At 30.2% G+C, this 22,611-nt stretch overlaps 1 protein-coding gene across 1 annotated transcript in view; it reads left to right on the top strand.

The window, feature by feature from the left end:
* Nucleotides 1–22,611, top strand: part of LOC142233912 (myrosinase 1) — a 95,976-nt gene that overhangs the window by 27,906 nt on the left and 45,459 nt on the right. The gene's annotated exons all lie outside the window — the stretch shown is intronic.

Here is a 22,611-nt window from a genome sequence, read left to right as displayed (position 1 = left end):
ATATGCTTCTCTTAGAGGCTCCAGAAGCCAAATCTGGGGATCGGTTTATATGGGGGCTATATATAATTATGGACCGATGTGAACCAATTTTTGCATGGTTGTTAGAGACCATATACCAACAAAATATACCAAATTTCAGCCGGATCGGATGAAATATGCTTCTGTTAGAGGCTCCACAAGCCAAATCTGAGGGTCCCTTTATATGGGGGCTATACGTAAAAGTGGACCGATATGGCCCATTTTCAATACCATCCGACCTACATCGATAACAACTACTTGTGCCAAGTTTCAAGTCGATAGCTTGTTTCGTTCGGAAGTTAGCGTGATTTCAACAGACGGACGGACGGACGGACATGCTTAGATCGACTCAGAATTTCACCACGACCCAGAATATATATACTTTATGGGGTCTTAGAGCAATATTTCGATGTGTTACAAACGGAATGACAAAGTTGATATACCCCCATCCTATGATGGAGGGTATAAAAAGCCAGTGGTATCTGTGCACTGCGATTGCAAATTTGACGTTTTCTTTACTCTGGTGCGCGCATTGTAAAAAACACAAGTGTTTTGATATTTAAAAGTGATTTTTCTTAAAAAATTAAACAAGTATAATTTTTTTTAACAATGGAACTTTCAACCTCAGGTATTTTTTTAAGTTTTAATGGAATATATTAGTACAATAAGTGTCTGTTTGTATTTTTAATAATTTTTTCCGTACAGGCGTATAAAATGTGTGTTTTTAGGTATATAGGTAGGCATAGAGTTGTGAATACCACTGAATTCAGTGGAAATGCATTTTTTTCTTGAAACGGCAAATGTAAGTGATATGCTAACGAAAAAAAATTTTGCCCATACTTGCCCCTGTTAAAAAAATAATTTTTTTTGTATGCCCATGCAACTGAAAAATGCAAGTAAAAACAAAAATAATATGTGTACGTCAAGTTAGTGTTACTGTTGTTGTAATTGAAATCGAAATAGAGAAGTTTCGACAATTTGCTTTAACCCTTTCGACCCTAAAGTTGCCTGTGGGCAACTTTTTGTGTTTTGAGACTCACTGTCAGCGTTGTTTTTGTTTTTGTTCATAAAACTGTAACGGTATCGAAAGCTACAAGTGTTTCCTTCAAGTTGAATGAAAAATCAGCTAATTTGGTTGTCAATTAGCAAAAAAAAAATTCATTAATACGCACGTACCTCAAGAAAAAAATATTTGCGAATTTAAAAAGAGGTTTTTATACATGTGACTTTTTTCAAAAATTACAACTAAAATGTTGAAAGTTTTTATTAAATCTATTGTAGTACATGTCAAATAAAATATTTCTGGAAGTCAAATCTTAGAATTGCGAAAAAACAACAGATGAGAAATTTTTAAAATTGAAAAGTTGCCTGTGGGCAACTTTAGGCAATTGTGGTAGTAAAATTACATATTTTTGAACATAAGGCCTGGAGAAAAAAGGTTTGAAAAACAATGATTTTGAAAAAATTTTGAACTTCAATTGGGATGTCCCAGTGACGAGAAATGCGGCGATGATGTGGAAAACATATCTGCAGTGCAGTGGGGAATTTGGAAGGAATCGTAAAAAGGGAGGAAGCCACTTCTTGGCAACATACTAGTGGATTAGCACGAATATTGACGCTTTATAATACTTTGGTTTTTTACACCGCCAGTTAAATTGACATGGGTTAAAAACAAACAAAAAAAAAAACAAAACATTTTCGTGAGTCACGCGTGATTCACGCGAAGCCGTGAATGAAATTTAAAGGAAATCTCGTGAATATGCGTGAACGGGATGGAAGAAAAATGTGTGGCGCGTGAGCGTGAGTTAAAATCAGATTGTGTTCGTGATTGTGAGTCAGTAAACTTTCTCCGAAAACACGCTCCCGATAAAAATTTACTTTCACGATCCAACCCACCCTCACGATCCAACTCAATAGCGTGAATCACGAGAAATTTCGTTAATTACCAGAATTTTATTGAGCCACGAAAATTGTCGTGTTGCGAAAATATTCGTGACTCACGAGATTTGTCATGAATTAAGAAAATTGTCGTGAATCGTGCGAAAGCGTGAGACATAAATGTTGTTCATGTGTGATCGTGCGCGAGTATGACTTTTCATTTCGTGAATTAATTTCGTGACCGTGAATTCCTACCCACATGGCGTGCGTGAGTACAAATATTTCTTCGTGAATGTGTTTGAGCGTGATTGAAATTCCACTCACGCGCGCATCTAAGTATATATTTACTGTAAAATAACAAAAAACTTAACAAAAATCCAATAAAACGTAATACGTCTATCAATGCAAAACAAACTATTTTGTAGTCACAATTGCCCAAAGTTGCCCACAGGCAACATTCTCTACCGCCTAAACGAATAGGCGTGGCGACCCGAAATTTTGGCTAGACGCTTCTTAAATGACTTCAACATGATTAAAAGTAAAAAAAAATTTTAGCGATACCTATAAAAATTCAGGGTCGAAAGGGTTAAGTACTGGCGGATTGTTTGTTAAAAAATATCCTTGGTATTGTATACCTCCAACGCTGCATAAATATTTTATACATGGACCGCAAATAGTGTCTAATGCATTGTTGTCCGAAGATTTTTAATCACTTCAGATCCTTTAATATGTTCTCTAAGAAAGCTTCCAAAGAAAAAATTTCAAAATTTGCCTATTGCAGCTGTGGAGCTCCTCAAACCCCCAAAAGAGGATAATGTTGAAAATGATGATATGGAAGATAATGATGATTTTGAAAACAAAGAAGAAGAAGATGATGATGATGATGTTTTTGCTGATGACTCAATGTCAGATGACTAATAATATAAAAAACTAAAAAGAAAAATTAACAACCGTTTCTTATTTTTGTATTGGATATGTATTTCATTTATTTTAACCCTTTCACTACCGAAATAAACCTAATGTTAAAAACTTAAAGCCTCTACTTTAAAATAACATCGAGAAATAAATCAAAACTAAGTGGAAAAATAGAATTTGGTGTCTTTTTCGAATGTCCTTCAAAGTGGACATCGGTAGTGAAAGGGTTAAGGAAAAACAAGTATATACGGCCGCAAGTTCGGCCAGGCCGAATCTTATGTACCCACCACCATGGATTGCGTAGAAACTTCTACGAAAGACTGTCATCCACAATCGAATTACTTGGGTTGTGGTATCTTAAAACTTCTTATTCCCGCATGGTTGTTAGATACCATATACTAACATCACGTACCAAATTTCAACCGAATGGGAAGAATTTTGCTCTTCCAAGGGGCTCTGGAGGTCAAATCTGGGGATCGGTTTATATGGGGCCTATATATATTATGGACCGATATCGACCAATTTTTGCATGGGAGTTTGAGGCCATATATTAACACCACGTACCAAATTTCAACTGAATCAGATGAATTTTGGTCTTCCAAGAGGTTCCGGAGGTCAAATCTGGTGATCGGTTTATATGGGGGCTATATATAATAATGAACCGATGTGGACCAATTTTTGCATGGTTGTTAGAGACCATATATTAACATCACGTACCAAATTTCAGCCGGATCGGATGAAATTTGCTTCTCTTAGAGGCCTCGCAAGCCAAATCGGGGGATCGGTTTATATGGGGCTGTATATAATTATGGACCGATGTGGACCAATTTTTGCATGGTTGTTCGAGACCATATACTAACACCATGTACCAAATTTCAGCCAGATCGGATGAAATTTGCTTCTCTTAGAGGCCTCGCAAGCCAAATCGGGGGATCGGTTTATATGGGGGCTATATATAATTATCGACCGATGTGGACCAATTTTTGCGTGGTTGTTAGAGACCATATACTGACACCATGTACCAAATTTCAGCCGGAGCGGATGAAATTTGCTTCTCTTAGGGGCCTTGCAAGCCAAATCGGGGGAACGGTTTATATGGGGGCTATATATAATTATGGCCCGATGTGGACCAATTTTTGCATGGTTGTTAGAGACCATATACTAACACCATGTACCAAATTTCAGCCGGATCGGATGAAATTTGCTTCTCTAAGGGGCCTTGCAAGCCAAATCGGGGGATCGGTTTATATGGGGGCTATATATAATTATGGACCGATGTGGACCAATTTTTGCATGGTTGTTAGAGACCATATACTAACACCATGTACCAAATTTCAGCCGGATCGGATGAAATTTGCTTCTCTTAGAGGCCTCGCAAGCCAAATTTTGGGGTCCGTTTATATGGGGGCTATACGTAAAAGTGGACCGATATGACCCATTTGCAATACCATCCGACCTACATCAATAACAACTACTTGTGCCAAATTTCAAGTCGATAGCTTGTTTCGTTCGGAAGTTAGCGTGATTTCAACAGACGGACGGACGGACGGACATGCTCAGATCGACTCAGAATTTCACCACGACCCAGAATATATATACTTTATGGGGTCTTAGAGCAATATTTCGATGTGTTACAAACGGAATGACAAAGCTAAATACCCCCCATCCTATGGTGGTGGGTATAAAAATAAAGTTACATTAAAGTAAATGATTTTATGACGTTTCTTGTATCTAATAACTGTTTCCTAACTAAAAAAATATATATTGCGTTATTGAGAAGCTTGGATGATTTATTCACACTTTTGGGTGTCAATTACCCCAGTGTGCATTCCTCATCAGCATCCTCAATTTGTAGCGAAACTATCAACCGATTATCAGAATAAATTCTGGTAATTCACCGTATTTAACAATTTATCTTACCTATACCCAATGTTAATTCCTTCAGTGGTCATAGTCATTTAAACACCTCCTCGCAACTTAATCTTAAGTCGATTATCTTGATTAACGCAATGAACTTACTTGGAACCTTGAACTTGTTTCTGGTTTCTTGCATTAGACTTCTTAGGATTTTTGTCACATAAACAATTTAGAGGTCTTCTACACAAAAGATTTTGAATCTAAACTGTCTCCATGATATTGCACTTGTTTTGTATGTGTATTTCAGCCATGCCAATTTAATAGGTTTGATATTCCAATACCAGTTCACATAGAGTGGAGTCTATTAATTAAAACAATTGGTCATTATTTATTTACGTGGCAAATTCGAATTAAACAAAATACCAAAGATTTCATAGGTGTAATTATCCAACTGTCATGATGTAGTTTGGATCAGACATTAATCCACGGGTGGTCTAGTGAACGAATCTATTATGTTACCTTACTTATAGTCATCATACCATATCATCAAAATCAATGACATGTCACTACATTGACTGACAAAACCATTTGCGGGGAATATTTGGACAGAAAATAAGGTGCCAAATATTTGTCACAAGTGCTTTGTCATGGCAATTTTGGATATAGGCTTGCATTTGGTTAAACTTGTTCAAGTACAAGACGAATATTTTCGCTAATTGGAAATTAGTGTGTTTTCTAGTGTTGGACAATAATGTTCAGAATGTGTTTATGACAAATGAAATATAGAGGCTAACCAGTAGTACAAGACAACCAATGACCAGTTTCTCATCCTCCGATTAATATTTAACCGGTAGGGTTAGTAAAAATTTTATATGGGATCAGATGTCGTAACGATACGATTACTAATAATAAGACAGTTAGAAAACGGCTCTAAGACAAGTTGTAAGCAATAACGCTACCGATAGCAATAGTTGTATCATTCACAATAGGGAGTGATTTGATCAACATCAATAGTGTTGCCTATGCAGCGGTTTAAGTTAAACAAGTCAATCGAATATTTCGGGACCTATATATGCGGTAGGCTACAGTTTTGTAGAATCCTACCAAAATGGAATTTTTTACTTTTTGGTAGATTGGTAAAATTCTTGATGTTTTGGTAGATATTGCAAAGTATTCCTCATTTTCTATAGAAATAAAAGTTTTGCAAATGTTTATATAGAAATAAAATTTGGCAAAACTTTTTATAGAAATAAAATGTTGGCAAAATTTTCTCTAGAAATCAAATTTTGGTAAAAATTTCCATAGACATAAAACTTTTTTTTTTAATTTTCTATACAAATAAAATTTTGGCAAAATTTTCGATAGAGATAAAATTTTTGTTAAATTTTCTATAGAAATAAAATTTTGGTAAAATTTTCCATAGAAATAAAATTTTTGTTAAATTTTCTATAGAAATAAAATTTTGGCAAAATTTTCTATAGAAATAAAATATTGGCAAAATTTTCTATAGAAATAAAATTTTGGCAAAATTTTCTATGAAAATAAAATTTTGGCAAAATTTTCGATAGAAATAAAATTTTTGTTAAATTTTCTATAGAAAAAAAAATTTTGGCAAAATGTTCTATAGAAATAAAATTTTGGCAAAATTTTCTCTAGAAATAAAATTTTGGTAAAATTTTCTCTAGAAATAAAATTTTGGCAAAATTTTCTCTAGAAACAAAATTTTGGCAAAATTTTCTCTAGAAATAAAATTTTGGCAAAATTTTCGATAGAAATAAAATTTTTGTTAAACTTTCTATAGAAATAAAATTTTGGCAAAATTTTCTCTAGAAATAAAATATTGGTAAAATTTCCTATAGAAATAAAATGTTTGTTAAACTTTCTATAGAAATAAAATTTTGGCAAAATTTTCTATAGAAATAAAATATTGGCAACATTTTTTATAGAAATAAAATTTTGGCAAAATTTTTTGTAGAAATAAAATTTTGGCAAAATTTCTCCAGAAATAAAATATTGGTAAAATTTTCTATAGAAATAAAATTTTTGTTAAATTTTCTATAGAAATAAAATTTTGGCAAAATTTTCTATAGAAATAAAATATTGGCAAAATTTTCTATAGAAATAAAATTTTGGCAAAATTTTCTGTAGAAATAAAATTTTGGCAAAATTTTCTCTAGAAATAAAATTTTGGTAAAATTTTCCATAGAAATAAAATTTTGGCAAAATTTTCTATAGAAATAAAATATTGGCAAAATTTTCTATATAAATAACATTTTGGCAAGATTTTCTATAGAAATAAAATTTTGGCAAAATTTTCCATAGAAATTAAATTTTGGCAAAACTTTCTCTAGAAATAAAATGTTGGTAAAATTTTCCATAGAAATAAACTTTTTTTTAAATTTTCTATAGAAATAAAATTGTGGCAGAATTTTCTAAGACAATAATATTTTCGCAAAATTTTCTATAGAAATAAAATTTTCGCAACATTTTCTATAGAAATAAAATTGTGGCAGAATTTTCTAAGACAATAACATTTTCGCAAAATTTTCTATAGAAATAAAATTTTGGCAACATTTTCTATAGAAATAAAAAGTATTTTGTAACAAGGGCCATTTTGATAGTTTGTGAAACACCAAGCGCAAATAGCTCCTTATAAATAAAAAACAAGTATATACAGCAGTAAGTTCGGCCGGGCCGAATCTTAAATACCCACCACCATGAACCAAATATTAGGGTTTCATTTGAAATTTCAGGAGGGCTTGAGGACTTGAGGACACTTCCCGAAGATAAATTTAAAGATTTCACCTATGAGGACTATATCAGATTCTGGATTTATAAGAACCATTTTTGTTTGAGTTTTTGAGGAATCATTAACATCTCTTGTAAGTGTGCAAGAAAATTATAAAATAACGTCTGGATTTGAAATCTTAAATCTGTAGAAGTAAAATCTGGAAATTTTACATTGAGTTTCAAGCTATTTTCATGATCAGTGCGCCTTCTACACCCTCAAGAAGTGAAGTCGGTCTATATGGAGGCATTATCAAATGCACCGATAAAAACTTAATCCGATACACTTTTTTGTGAGCCTAAAATACCAGAATATTTACAATTTCAGGCAAATCAGATAAAAACTACGGTTTCTAGAAACCCAAGGAGTTAAATCGGGAGATCGTTCTTATGGGGGCTATACTAAAATATGGACCGATACTCACCGTTTTCGGCACACCTTTTTATGACCCGAAAATACCTCTAGATTTCCAATTTCAGGCAAATAGGATAAAAACTTTGGATTCTAGAAGGCCAAGAAGTAAAATCGGGAAATCGGTCTATATGGGAGCTATACCAAAATATGGACCGATACTCACCATTTTCGGCACACCTCTTTATGGTCCTAAAATACCTCTAGATTTCCAATTTCAGGCATATTGGATAAAAACTACGATTTCTATAAGCCCAAGACCCCAAATCGGGAGGTCGGTTTATATGGGGACTATATCCAAACCTGGACCGATATAGCCCATCTTCGAACTTGACCTGCCTGCAGACAAAAGACGAGTTTGTGCAAAATTTCAGCACGATTGCTTCATTATTGAAGACTGTGGCGTGATTACAACAGGCAGACAGACAGCCAGACAGACAGACAGACGGACATCGTTATATCGTCTTAGAATTTCTCCCTGATCAAGAATATATATACTTTATATAGTCGGAAATCGATATTTCGATGTGTTACAAACGGAATGACAAACTTATTATACCCCCGTCACCATTCTATGGTGGTGGGTATAAAAATAATAATAATAATAAGTGCTGAAACATAGTTATTACGCTTAAAATTGTAAAGGGTATTTTTTATAGAAATAAAATTGTGGCAAAATTTTCTATAGAAATAAAATGTTGGTAAAATTTTCTATAGAAATAAAATTTTTGCAAAATTTTCTATGAAAATAAAATTTTGGCAAAATTTTCTATAGAAATAAAATTTTGGCAAAATTTTCTATAGAAATAAAATTTTGGCAAAATTTTCTATAGAAATAAAATTTTGGTAAAATTTTCTATAGAAATAACATTTTGGCAAAATTTTCTATAGAAATAAAATTTTGGCAAAATTTTCTATAGAAATAAAATTTTGGCAAAATTTTCTATAGAAATAAAATTTCGGTAAAATTTTCTATATAAATAAAATTTTGGCAAAATTTTCTATAGAAATACAAATTGTGGGAAAATTTTCTATAGAAATAACATTTTGGCAAAATTTTCTATAGAAATAATACTTTGGCAAACAGTTCTACAAAAATAAAATTTTGGCGAAATTAGATTATAGAAGATTTTTTTGTTTGGTAGATTATTTTTGGCTCGAGTGGCAACCGTGGGCACTACACGCTCACAAAAAATCGCTTCTGTAACATATACTCCCAAACATATTTTGCTTCAAGCATATATATTTTTGGGTATTGCCCAAACATTTATATGTTTGATCTCTTCCAATATATAATATGTTTGAAAGCATATTGGTCTAAACAATATATGTTTGGGTAGTCTAAGTTCCAAACATTTTGTATTTTTGCATCCAAATTCAATAATGTTGTCTTTCAAAAAACAATATGTTATTATGTGAACATATAATATGTTTGGAAGCATTTTGCACCCAAAAATATTATATGCTTAAAAAAATATTCTCCCAAACAATATTGTGCTGAAAATTTTATTTATTTATTTATATATTTACAATCATAATGAATTATGAAAATAAACAGGTAATATAGGTGCTAACAACATAGGTTTTCGACCTGAATGCTCAAAATTTTGTTTCTGCCCAATTGTATATTCCCCCACATCTTTCTCACTTCCACGAGATTTTTTAGTTCTTAGCACCTTTTTCTGTAATACAAACATTGTAGAAGAAATTATTCAATTGTATGATTTTTTGATTTTAATTTTACCTTTTGCCGGACGGGGATTCGAGCAGCGGACCACACAGTTTGTAAGGATCAAGGAAAAATAAAATGTTAATTTTGTAATAACAAGCAACAACCACCAACTTAATTCAATATCGCTTCCTGTTAAATAGCGCTCCAAGCTACTAAACACATATATGTTTATAGGCTATTTCTAAATTAATATATGTTTGCATCCAAGCATATTATATTTACAAACATTTTATGTCCCAAACATAATATGTTCTAACATATTAACATATATGTCCCAAACATGTTATGCTAGTTTATGAACATTATATGCTTGCACTCAAAAATATTGTGTTTAAAAATTTGTGTTCCAAACATATAATGTTTATAGCCAAACATATGAAAAACAGTCTTTTTCATCCGCGTATACGACTTAATAATACGTCATATATACATAGTAAATGACCATAATACAGCACTCCTCCTTTCCAATAACCTACATTCTGTTCCTAATTATTTACAAGGCTTTCACGCCCTTAGTAAAAACATCGTTTTTTGTTTTTTTTTTTTTATAATAATAACCTCAAAGACGTGCTTTGTTATATTTGGCCAACAAATTGGTGGCTTTATTTTATTAAATGGACCATAATAATCCGACTCGTAATGATGCATAATTAAGTTCATATTTAAAGCAACTTTCCAAATACCAAGGTATTAGTAACAATAATATACATGATTTGTATTAAGATTGCAATCATGGTAAATTCCCTTTGTTTTCTTGTGAAAACTTGTTTCCGTATGGCTAGGAGATTTAATTCAGCTTGGAGATAAATTTAATTGAATCAAAGCGGAATTTACTTTATACCATATGACACATTTCACTGGACAAATGACCATGTTAATATAAATCTTGTTCATTTATACAATATATCATATATTATAAATAGAAATTAATGTTAATTTTTCAAATGGTGATAAATCATTAATCGATTCCATATAAAACAAGTAGGTCGGACAGAATATACACATTCAGGATCAGAGAATGAAGCCAAGTTTGGTCGTCGGCGGCTAAGGCGATACAAATTTTCTATTCGGTAACAATCCACGCTTTTTCTGGATTTCCAAATCGCCATTAACAATAAACTTCCGAAATCCATTTTAAATACACAGAGAATACGGATTGGTTGTGATAACCGAATTTATTGCCAACCTCCTTTTGGCAGTTGCAGCTACTATCAGTTGGCAGTTGTGTCACCCGAATGATTCGGTCGATACAACTAATATCACATATTGTGTTGGTTGGGTCTGCCGACGACATTGGTTGTGTTTACCTTCATAATTCGGTTGTGTTGCTTAACCTTGATAATAGTCATCAATTCCTTTCCAGTTAAATACTTTATTATATTTAAATATGTTTATAGTGGTACAAACTTTTCTAACTACAAGATATTTCATAACAAAAGATGAAAATTGATTTTTTTTGCAATTAAGTTGGTTGTTAATCAGCTTACATATCCTTCGTTGTAAATTGATCAAATCATTCAAACCGGCAAAAAATCTTTGCTAAAATAACAAAAAACCATCGATTAATAAATTGATTTGTACAAATAAAAACGACAGAAAAATCGGCCTGGCCGAATCCTAAGTACCCTACACCATGCAGGACTTATAAAGGGGACTGATCCGTAACATATTACATAAACATCTGGACATGTTTTAGATATGGGCGTAAAATGGTTCGAGTCGGTTACTATCAGGAATTCCAACCAAACTGTTTTCTGTGTGTATAAACACTGACGTCAAACTTTTACTCCGGTTTACATGAAATTCTGCAGTGATAGTAAAATTGACATTATAGCTAGATACGCTAAATTTGGTCGAAAGCGGATCAGGTTTAGATATATCTCTAATACATATCATTCGCCCAATGACGACGGATGTCATAGTGTCGCTTCGGAAAATTTTGAAATTGTATACATAAATGGTATCGAAATTGCACATCTACAGAATGGTGTAGGGTGTAATATAGCGCACCCGCCCGCCTTTAGACTTGCCTTACTTGTATACTCACCATCATTCTATTGTAATAAATATATCATTCCGCTTGTAATGCAAACGAAATATTGATTTCCGACTATATAAACCTATATATGTTCTTGATCAGGCAGAAATTCTAAGACGATATCCTTCTGTATTTCTGGCTGTGTGTCTGTTGTAATGACGCTATAGCTTTCAATAATAAATTTACCGTGCTGAAATTTTACACAAACTCGTCTTTTGTCTGCTCGCAGGTTAAGTTTGAAGATGGTTTTAATATAGAACCATATAAAGTGATGCTCTGAGTTGGGTCCTTTAGCATGGAGACATCGCAATTTATATTCGAGTTGCTTGAAAATTGAAATCTATAGATAATTTGGAGTGCATCGGTCCAGTTTTTGGTATAGCCCCATATAGAACGATTTCCCGCTCTGACTTCTTGTGTTTCTCGAAACCGACATTTTTATCCGATTTTGTTGAAATTGGAAAACTAGAGTTAATTTGTTTTTTCCTAAAATTGGAAAAATTGGGTTTATATTGGTATAGGTTTGATATTGTTCTCATATACACCGGTCTCTCGAATTATCTTCTTCAGGGACAAGAAGGAGCACTAATCACCCAAATTGCACGGGACTAGAAGTAAAATCGATCTGCTTGGGAGAGTAGATTTTACCTCTTACAAAGTTCAGGATCCAAGCTGAACCTCAACCTCCGAATTTATGTTTCATACATGCTAGAAGTGCGGCACAATGAGTTGAGTTCTCTAAAAAATATTTCCAATGAATTTCTTGCCCACATCCTCATTACAGGCCATTGTTGCTGTGTTACGATCACAAATAGCAGATAATATCGATATTTTTTGCCGTTTTTTTGTTTGTTTTAAAGTTTCAAATAATACAAAAAATTCTTCAACTTATTTTCATTAATACAAATGACATTTAAAAAATTCGAAATGTTATTCGGTTGTGAATACTATATGAAAATGGTAACTGCTGAATGATAGTTGAGAATTTTCCTTACGGTTGGTCGTATCTACCAATTTGAATCAAAATTAATCAAATGAGGTAGGTTTGGTTGCCACAACCAATTATCTAGTAGCACGACAGAAAATCTGTTAAAAATCTCAACTTATGGTTACAGGTATGAACAATTGCATGTAAGTACAGAAAATTGGTATAATCAACTTTTATTTATTTCTAAATACAGAATGTACATAAATTCAACAGAATTCCAGCTAATCTATCCTCTGTGTGTAGAATTCAAATTAATTGCCTTATAAAATAAAGAGATTTCAAATCTTGAAAAATGTGCATTTTGAGCATAATGTCTCAAAAGAGAGATTTCAAATGTCATGTATGACATGTAGCTTTCGACCGTAGTGTGAACCAGAGAATTTAGCCGACCAATTTTGTCGGCGGAGATTTTTGCCTTCAGCAGCGGGGGTGGCGATGGCTGGAGTGCTAAATTTGTTTATTCGGAGGCGAGCGATTTTCTATTCCCTGCCATGATTTCAAAGTTTCATCCCTATCGCTACCACAGACTCGTAAGTGGCACTACAACAAATGTCCATTGTGATGGGGAAATGTACCAAAAAGTACGAAATGTATATGAAAGTATTTTTCCATCACTATTATTGCAAGAGCAATTTTGATATTTTGTGAACCACCAAGCGCAAATAGCTTCTTATAAATTTGAATAAAAACTAAAAATAAGTGCTAAAATATAGTTATTACGCTTAAAATTGTGAAAGGTATATTGGTGAAAAACGACATTCCAAATTTGCTGCCTTGAATAATCAGCAGAATATAACAGAATTGCAACTTGTAGCCTTTATTAATTTAAACATTAAATTAATAATTTAAACGTTATGGTCTATGTGATTTTAGTTGTGTAAATGTTATATATGGAAAAATTTATAAATTTTTATTCAAATTAATAAAGATGAAAACATTCGTGCTTTACTTGGGGACTCATATTGGCTTCATTCTAAAACTATCTAAAAAGGCACCTAATAATTTCCTTCATGCGATGCTTTAATGTAGTAATTTGGCGTGATACAACTTCTCAATAATGAGGGCGCTTTCCCGACGAATTTTGGATATCGTTTACGACTGTTTCCGTCGAGGTGGGGATTCTCCGAAGTGCTGTCAAATTAAGAAACTGTTGGCAGGGTTATTAACCCTCTAATGCCCCAATTTTTTTTGCCAGCTGATTAAATTTTCAATGCTAACGACACGAAAGCAAGAAAACTATACAAGAAAAGTTTATACGATAAAATTCAGTACATTTTTTCTTTTTATTTTACCCATTTTTGTTGTCTTAAGGTGTGTTTTACTAAAAGCTTCCTTATTAAATGAAGACCGCCTAAAGACGGGCTTGGGCATTAGAGGGTTAAATCATATTACGCTTATCCGAAAATTGACATTTCATTCATACCATGTGAGCAGAGAATGAAGCCGCCGAGTCGCGCCGCCAATTTTAGCCGACGACGACCAGTTTTTGTCAGTAGACGCCGCCGCCGAATATGTCGACTCATCTCGACTCAAATTTTGCAGTCATTTAATCAAAAATATCGATTTAAATAAGAAAAAGTATATACGGCCGTAAGTTCGGCCAGGCCGAAGCTTATGTACCCTCCACCATGGATTGCGTAGAAACTTCTTCTAAACACTGCCATCCACAATTGAATTACTTAAGTTGCGGTAACGCTTGCCGATGGCAAGGTATATTAAAACCTCCTAACACCGCCTTCTAAATTGTATGTATATACATGTATGTATATACATGTATGTATATACATGTATGTATATACATACAGAAAAGATCGATTAAATACGTATATAATTCAGTTTGACAAAATTTTCTATAGAAATAAAATTTTGACAAAATTTTCTGTAGAAATAAAATTTTAACAAAATTTTCTATAGAAATAAAATTTTCACAAAATTTTCTATAGAAATAAAATTTTGACAAAATTTTCTATAGAAATAAAATTTTGACAAAATTTTCTATAGAAATGAAATTTTGACAAAATTTTCTATAGAAATAAAATGTTGACAAAATTTTCTATAGAAATAAAATTTTGACAAAATTTTCTATAGAAATAAAGTTTTGATAAAAATTTTTATAGAAATTAAATTTTAAAAAAAATTTCTATAGAAATAAAATTTTAATAAAAATTTTCTATAGAAATAAAATTTTGACAAAATTTTCTATAGAAATGATATTTTGACAAAATTTTCTATAGAAATAAAATGTTGACAAAATTTTCTATAGAAATAAAATTTTGATAAAAATTTTTATAGAAATTAAATTTTAAAAAAAAATTTTATAGAAATAAAATTTTAATAAAAATTTTCCATAGAAATAAAATTTTGACAAAATTTTCTATAGAAATGAAATTTTGACAAAATTTTCTATAGAAATAAAATGTTGACAAAATTTTCTATAGAAATAAAATTTTGGTAGATTATTTTTGGCTCGAGTGGCAACTATGATTATGAACCGATATGGACCAATTTTTGTGTGATTGGAGATCGGCTACATATAACTATAGACCGATATGGACCAATTTTGGTATGGTTGTTAGCGGCCATGTACTAACACCACGTTCCAACTTTGAACCGGATCAGATGAATTTTGCTCCTCCAAGAGGCTCCGGAGGTCAAATCTGGGGATCGGTTAATATGGGGTCTATATATAATTATGAACCGATGTGGACCAATTTTTGCATGGTTGTTAGAGACTATATACTACCACGATGTACCACATTTCAGCAAGATCGGATGAAATTTGCTTCTCTTTGAGGCTCCGCAAGCTAAATCTGGGGATCGGTTTATATAGGGGCTATATATAATTATGGACCGATATGGACCAATTTTTGCATGGTTGTTAGAGACCATATACTAATACCATGTACCAAATTTCAGCCATATCGGATGAAATTTGCTTCTCTTAGAGGATCCACAAACCAAATCTGGGAATCGATTTATATGGGAACTATATATAATTATTGACCGATATGGACCAACACCATGTGCCAAATTTAAGCCGGATCGGATGAAATTTGCTTCTCTTTGAGGCTCCCCAAGCCAAATCGGGGGATCGGTTTATATGGGGGCTATATATAATTATGGACCGATATGGACCAATTTTTGCATGGTTGTTAGAGACCATATACTAATACCATGTACCAAATTTCAGCCGTATCGGATGAAATTTGCTTCTCTTAGAGGATCCACAAACCAAATCTGGGAATCGGTTTATATGGGGCTATATATAATTATGGACCGATGTGGACCAATTTTTGTATGGGTGTTAGAGACCATATACCAACACCATGTACCAAATTTTAGCCAGATTGGATGAAATATGCTTCTCTTATATGCTCTGCAAGCCAAATTTGGGGGTCCGTGTATATGGGGGCTATACGTAAAAGTGGACCGATATGGCCCATTTGCAATACCATCTGATCTACATCAATAACAACTACTTGTGCGAAGTTTCAAGTCGATAGCTTGTTTCGTTCGGAAGTTAGCGTGATTTCAACAGACGGTCAGACGGACATGCTCAGATCGACTCAGAATTTCACCACGACCCAGAATATATATACTTTATTATCTTAGAGCAATATTTCGATGTGTTACAAACGGAATAACAAAGTTAATATACCCCTATGGTGGAGGGTATAAAAATGTATTAATAATTGTTGTGTTTTTGACACAATTTTGAACATTCCACACACAAAAAAAAAAATTTTCTGATTCAATCACCAAATTAATTGATCCAATTAATTTTTTAATTGAAATGTCTTCAATCACTTAAATGATAGTATCAATCACAGTTTTAATTGGGCATAGAAAAAATTCTTGATTAAAAAATTAATTGATTTTTCAGAAAAATTCAATTAATTTTTTAATTGATTCAATTAAAAATTTAATTGATGTTGATTGCAAAACTCAATTAATTTATTAATTAAAAAAGGTAACTATTTTTAATTACTTTCTGAATTGACTTAGAGTTTTTATTTGGATTAACAAATGATTGTTTGAAATACATTTTTAATTAAAAATTAAAAAGTTAATTGTATCAATTAATTTTTTAATTAAAAATTTTAAAATTTTCAATCATTGACTTAATTAACTTAATGTTTCTATCATGATTAAAAAGTTAATTGTATCAATTAATTTATTAATTGAAAAAAAATTTCAACTTCAATTAATTTTTTAATTGGAAATATTTTGGTGATATTTTTTTCTGTGCACCCACAATCAATCATTATTTATTAAGTTGCTATAAAAATTTTGCAAAAATTAAATGTATTTATATAATAGCCGACAGTGTCGATGGTCCATCGATAAAGGAGGTCCATTGTCATTGAGCTTAACATGGAATCGGGCAGCACTCAGTGATAAGAGAGAAGTTCACCACTGTGGTCTCACAATGGACTGAATAGTCTAAGTGAGCCTGATACATCGGGCTGCCACATAACCTAACATACAACAGGGATGGAAAATACAATTTTTAAAAAGTACTTTTCACTAAATTTCAACAAAAATTCCATTGGAAGATTATTTGCAAAAGCTCCTTTAGACTGAATTTTAAAGAAAATAAAATTTTGTTTGTTAACTCCTCAATTTTAAATTTTTGTTTTAGTTTTATATCCGCTTAGAAAGACTACCGTAGTATTGTAGTCACGGTTGCCACAGTTGTACTTCATGGTATTTCATAAATTTTCTGTATGTAAATAAAAATACATTTTTTACAAAATTTTCTAAAGAAATTAAATTTTAACAACATTTCCTATATAAATAAAATTTTGAAAAAAATTTCAATAGAAATAAAATTTAGACTAAATTTTTTAAAGAAATGAAATTTTGACAAAATTTTCTATACAAATAAAATTTTGACAAAATGTTCTGTGGAAATAAAATTTTGACAACATTTTCTATAGAAATAAAATTTTGACAAAATGCTCTATAGAAATAAAATTTTGACAAAATGCTCTATAGAAATAAAATTTTGACAAAATGCTCTATAGAAATAAAATTTTGACAAAATTTTCTATAGAAATTTCTATAGAAATAAAATTTTGACAAAATGCTCTATAGAAATAAAATTTTGACAAAATTTTCTATAGAAATAAAATTTTGACAAAATTTTCTAAAGAAATAAAATTTTGACAAAATTTTCTATAGAAATAAAATTTTGACAAAATTTTCTATAGAAATAAAATATTGAGAAAATTTTCTATAGAAATAAAATTTTGACAAAATTTTCTATAGAAATAAAATTTTGATAAAATTTTCTATAGAAATAAAATTTTGACAAAATGCTCTATAGAAATAAAATTTTGACAAAATTTTCTATAGAAATAAAATTTTGACAAAATTTTCTATAGAAATAAAATATTGAGAAAATTTTCTATAGAAATAAAATTTTGACAAAATTTTCTATAGAAATAAAATTTTGACAAAATTTTCTATAGAAATAAAATTTTTGTTTTCTATACAAACAAAATTTTCTATGGAAATAAAATTTTGACAAAATTTTCTATAGAAATAAAATTTTGACAAAATTTTCTATAGAAATAAAATTTTGACAAAATGCTCTATAGAAATAAAATTTTGACAAAATTTTCTATACAAATAAAATTTTGACAAAATTTTCTATACAAATAAAATTTTGACAAAATGTTCTATGGAAATAAAATTTTGACAAAATTTTCTATGGGAATAAAATTTTGACAAAATGCTCTATAGATATAAAATTTCGACAATATTTTCTATAGAATTAAAATTTTGACAAAATTTTCTATAGAAATAAAATTTTGACAAAATTTTCTAAAGAAATAAAATTTTGACAAAATTTTCTAAAGAAATAAAATTTTGACAAAATTTTCTATAGAAATAAAATTTTGACAAAATTTTCTATAGAAATAAAATATTGAGAAAATTTTCTATAGAAATAAAATTTTGACAAAATTTTCTATAGAAATAAAATTTCGCTTCTCTTCAATCGTTATTGTTGTTTTTTTGATCTCAGCTTAAAGCCATGCATTGACTAAACTACAAGTGTAGCTTAACCAACAGAGGAAAAGTATGCTTGTCAAATTTATTTGGGCAAAGCCATGTAGACTGCAAGATGGTTGGATGTACAGCTGTTTCGGAATTACCACATTCCTCATCAGCATCCTCTACTTGCAGCAAATTTCGACAAAATTTTATATAGAAATATAATTTTGATAAAATTTTGTCAAATTTAGAAATAAAATTTAGCAAAATTTTCTATAGAAATAAAATTTTGACAAAATTTTGTATAGAAACAAAATGTTGACAAAATTTTCTATAGAAATGAAATTTTGACAACATTTTCTATCCAAAATAAAATTATGGCAAAACTTTCTTTAGAAATAAAATGTTGACAAAAATAAAATATAATAACGGGTTGGCTGATAAACCCCGGTCTGACACATATTGTAGTCACGGTTGCCACAGTTGTACTTCATGGTATTTCATAAATTTTCTGTATATAAATAAAAATACATTTTTGACAAAATTTTCTATAGAAATAAAATTTTGACAAAATTTTCTATAGAAATAAAATATTGAGAAAATTTTCTATAGAAATAAAATTTTGACAAAATTTTCTATAGAAATAAAATTTTGACAAAATTTTCTATAGAAATAAAATATTGAGAAAATTTTCTATAGAAATAAAATTTTGACAAAATTTTCTATAGAAATAAAATTTCGACAAAATTTTATATAGAAATAAAATATTGAGAAAATTTTCTATAGAAATAAAATTTGGACAAAATTTTCTATAGAAATAAAAGTTTAACAAAATTTTCTATAGAAATAAAATTTTGACAAAATTTTCTATAGAAATAAAATTTTGACAAAATTTTCTATAGAAATAAAATTTTGACAAAATTTTCTATAGAAATAAAATTTTGACAAAATTTTCTATAGAAATAAAATTTCGACAAAATTTTATATAGAAATAAAATTTCGACAAAATTTTATATAGAAATAAAATATTGAGAAAATTTTCTATAGAAATAAAATTTTGACAAAATTTTCTATAGAAATAAAATTTTGACAACATTTTCTATAGAAATACAATTTTGATAAAATTTTGCAAAATTTAGAAATAAAATTTGGCAAAATTTTCAATAGAAATAAAATTTTGACAAAATTTTGTATAGAAACAAAATGTTGAATGTAGAAATGAAATTTTGACAACATTTTCTATAAAGAATTTTCTATCAAAAATAAAATTATGACAAAACTTTCTTTAGAAATAAAATGTTGACAAAAATAAAATATAATAACAGTTTGGCTGATAAGTCCCCGGTCTGACACATAGATGGCTAGTATTAAATGCATATTATTTTTATATAGTACCAACCTTCATATGATTCGTGTCAAAACTTGACGTTTGTAGGTCAATTAGTTTGTGAGATAGAGCGTCTTTTGTGAAGCAACTTTTGTTATTGTGAAAAAAATGGAAAGAAAGGAATTTCGTATTTTGATAAAATACTGTTTTCTGAACGGAAAAAATAGGGTGGAAGCAAAAACTTGGCTTGATAATGAGTTTCCGGACTCTGCCCCGAAAAATTAACAATAATTGATTGGTATGCAAAATTCAAGCGTGGTGAAATGAGCACGGAGGACGGTGAACGCAGTGGACGCCCGAAAGAGGTAGTTACCGACGAAAACATCAAAAAAATCCACAAAATGATTTTGAATGTTCTTAAAATGAAGTTGATCGAGATAGCAGAGGCCTTAAAGATATCAAAAGAACGTGTTGGTCATATCATTCATCAATATATGGATATGCGGAAGCTTTGTGCAAAATGGGGTGAAACATGGCTCCATTACTACACTCCTGAGTCCAATCGACAGTCGGCTGAGTGAACAGCGACCGGTGAACCGTCTCCGAAGCGTGGAAAAACTCAAAAGTACGCTGGCAAAGTAATGGCCTCTGTTTTTTCGGATGCGCATGGAATAATTTTTATCGATTATCTTGAGAAGGGAAAAACCATCAACAGTGACTATTATATGGCATTATTGGAGCATTTGAAGGTCGAAATCGCGGCAAAACGGCAACATATGAAGAAGAAAAAAGTGTTGTTCCACCAAGACAACGCACCGTGCCACAAGTCATTGAGAACGATGACAAAAATTCATGAATTGGGCTTCGAATTGCTTCCCCACCCACCGTATTCTCCAGACCTGGCCCCCAGCGACTTTTTCTTGTTCTCAGACCTCAAAAGGATGGAAAAAATTTGGCTGCAATGAAGAGGTGATCACTGAAACCGAGGCCTATTTTGAGGCAAAACCGTTGGAGTACTACCAAAATGGTATCAAAAAATTGGAAGATCGTTATAATCGTTGTATCGGTCTTGAAGGGAACTATGTAGAATAATAAAAACGAATTTTGACAAAAAAATGTGTTTTTCTTTGTTAGACCGGGGACTTATCAGCCAGCCTGTTATACCCAAAAAAATTGTAAAAGACTATTAGTTAATAAGTTTGTTAAAGACGTTCTCAAAATATTAAAATATATTGTCAAAACTATTGTACCATAAATCTGATATTGGCTCAAAAATGTCTACAGAAATGGTACTAAATAATTCGCGAGGGTACAACGTACCGCCAAATAAAGTCTTGAAAAAAGTACTATAGTACTACATTTTCCATACCTGCTATACAATAATTTTTTAACCTAGGATCTTTTAAAAATGCTTTCCCTACTCGTAGAAATAAAATTTTGACAAAATGCTCTATAGATATAAAATTTTGACAAAATTTTCTATAGAAATAACATTTTGATAAAATTTTCTATAGAAACAAAATTTTGACAACATTTTCTATAGAAATAAAATTTTACAAAATGCTCTATAGAAATAAAATTTTGACAAAATGCTCTATAGAAATAAAATTTCGACAAAATTTTCTATAGAAATAAAATTTTGACAAAATTTTCTAAAGAAATAAAATTTTGAACAAATTGTCTATAGAAATAAAGTTTGGCAAAATTTTCTATAGAAATAAAATTTTGACAAAATTTTCTATAGAAATAAAATTTTGACAAAATTTTCTAAAGAAATTTTGAACAAATTGTCTATAGAAATAAAGTTTGGCAAAATTTTCTATAGAAATAAAATTTTGACAAAATTTTCTATAGAAATAACATTTTGATAAAAATGTCTATAGAAATAAAATTTTGACAAAATTTTCTATAGAAATAAAATTTTGATAAAATTGTCTATAGAAATAAAATTTTGACAAATTTTTCTATAGAAATAAAATTTTGATAAAATTGTCTATAGAAATAAAATATTGAGAAAATGTTCTATAGAAATAAAATTTTGACAAATTTTTCTATAGAAATAAAATTTTGATAAAATTGTCTATAGAAATAAAATATTGAGAAAATGTTCTATAGAAATAAAATTTTGATCAAATTGTCTATAGAAATAAATTTTTGACAAAATGCTCTATAGAAATAAAATTTTGACAAAAATTTCTATAGAAATAAAATTTTGACAAAATTGTATATAGAAATAAAGTTTGGCAAAATTTTCTATAGAAATAAAATTTTAACAAAATTTTCTATAGAAATAAAATTTTGACAAAATTTTCTATAGAAATAAAATTTTGATAAAATTGTCTATAGAAATAAAATTTTGACAAAATTTTCTATAGAAATAAAATGTTGACAAAAATAAAATATAATATACCCAAAAAAAAATTGTAAAAGACTATTAGATAATAAGTTTGTTGAAGACGTTCTCAAAATATTAAAATATTTTGTCAAAACTATTGTACCATAAATCTGATATTGGCTCAAAAATGTCTACAGAAATGGTACTAAATCATTCGTACCGCCAAGTAAAGTCTTGAAATAAGTACTATAGTACTACATTTTCCATACCTGCTATACAATAATTTTTTAACCTAGGATCTCTTAAAAACGCTTTCCCTTTATC

Source organism: Haematobia irritans, chromosome 4, assembly GCF_050003625.1.
Source record: "Haematobia irritans isolate KBUSLIRL chromosome 4, ASM5000362v1, whole genome shotgun sequence".
Lineage (NCBI taxonomy): Eukaryota > Metazoa > Arthropoda > Insecta > Diptera > Muscidae > Haematobia > Haematobia irritans.
Note: the sequence above shows the minus strand (reverse complement) of the source record. Positions and strands in the feature narration are given on the sequence as shown.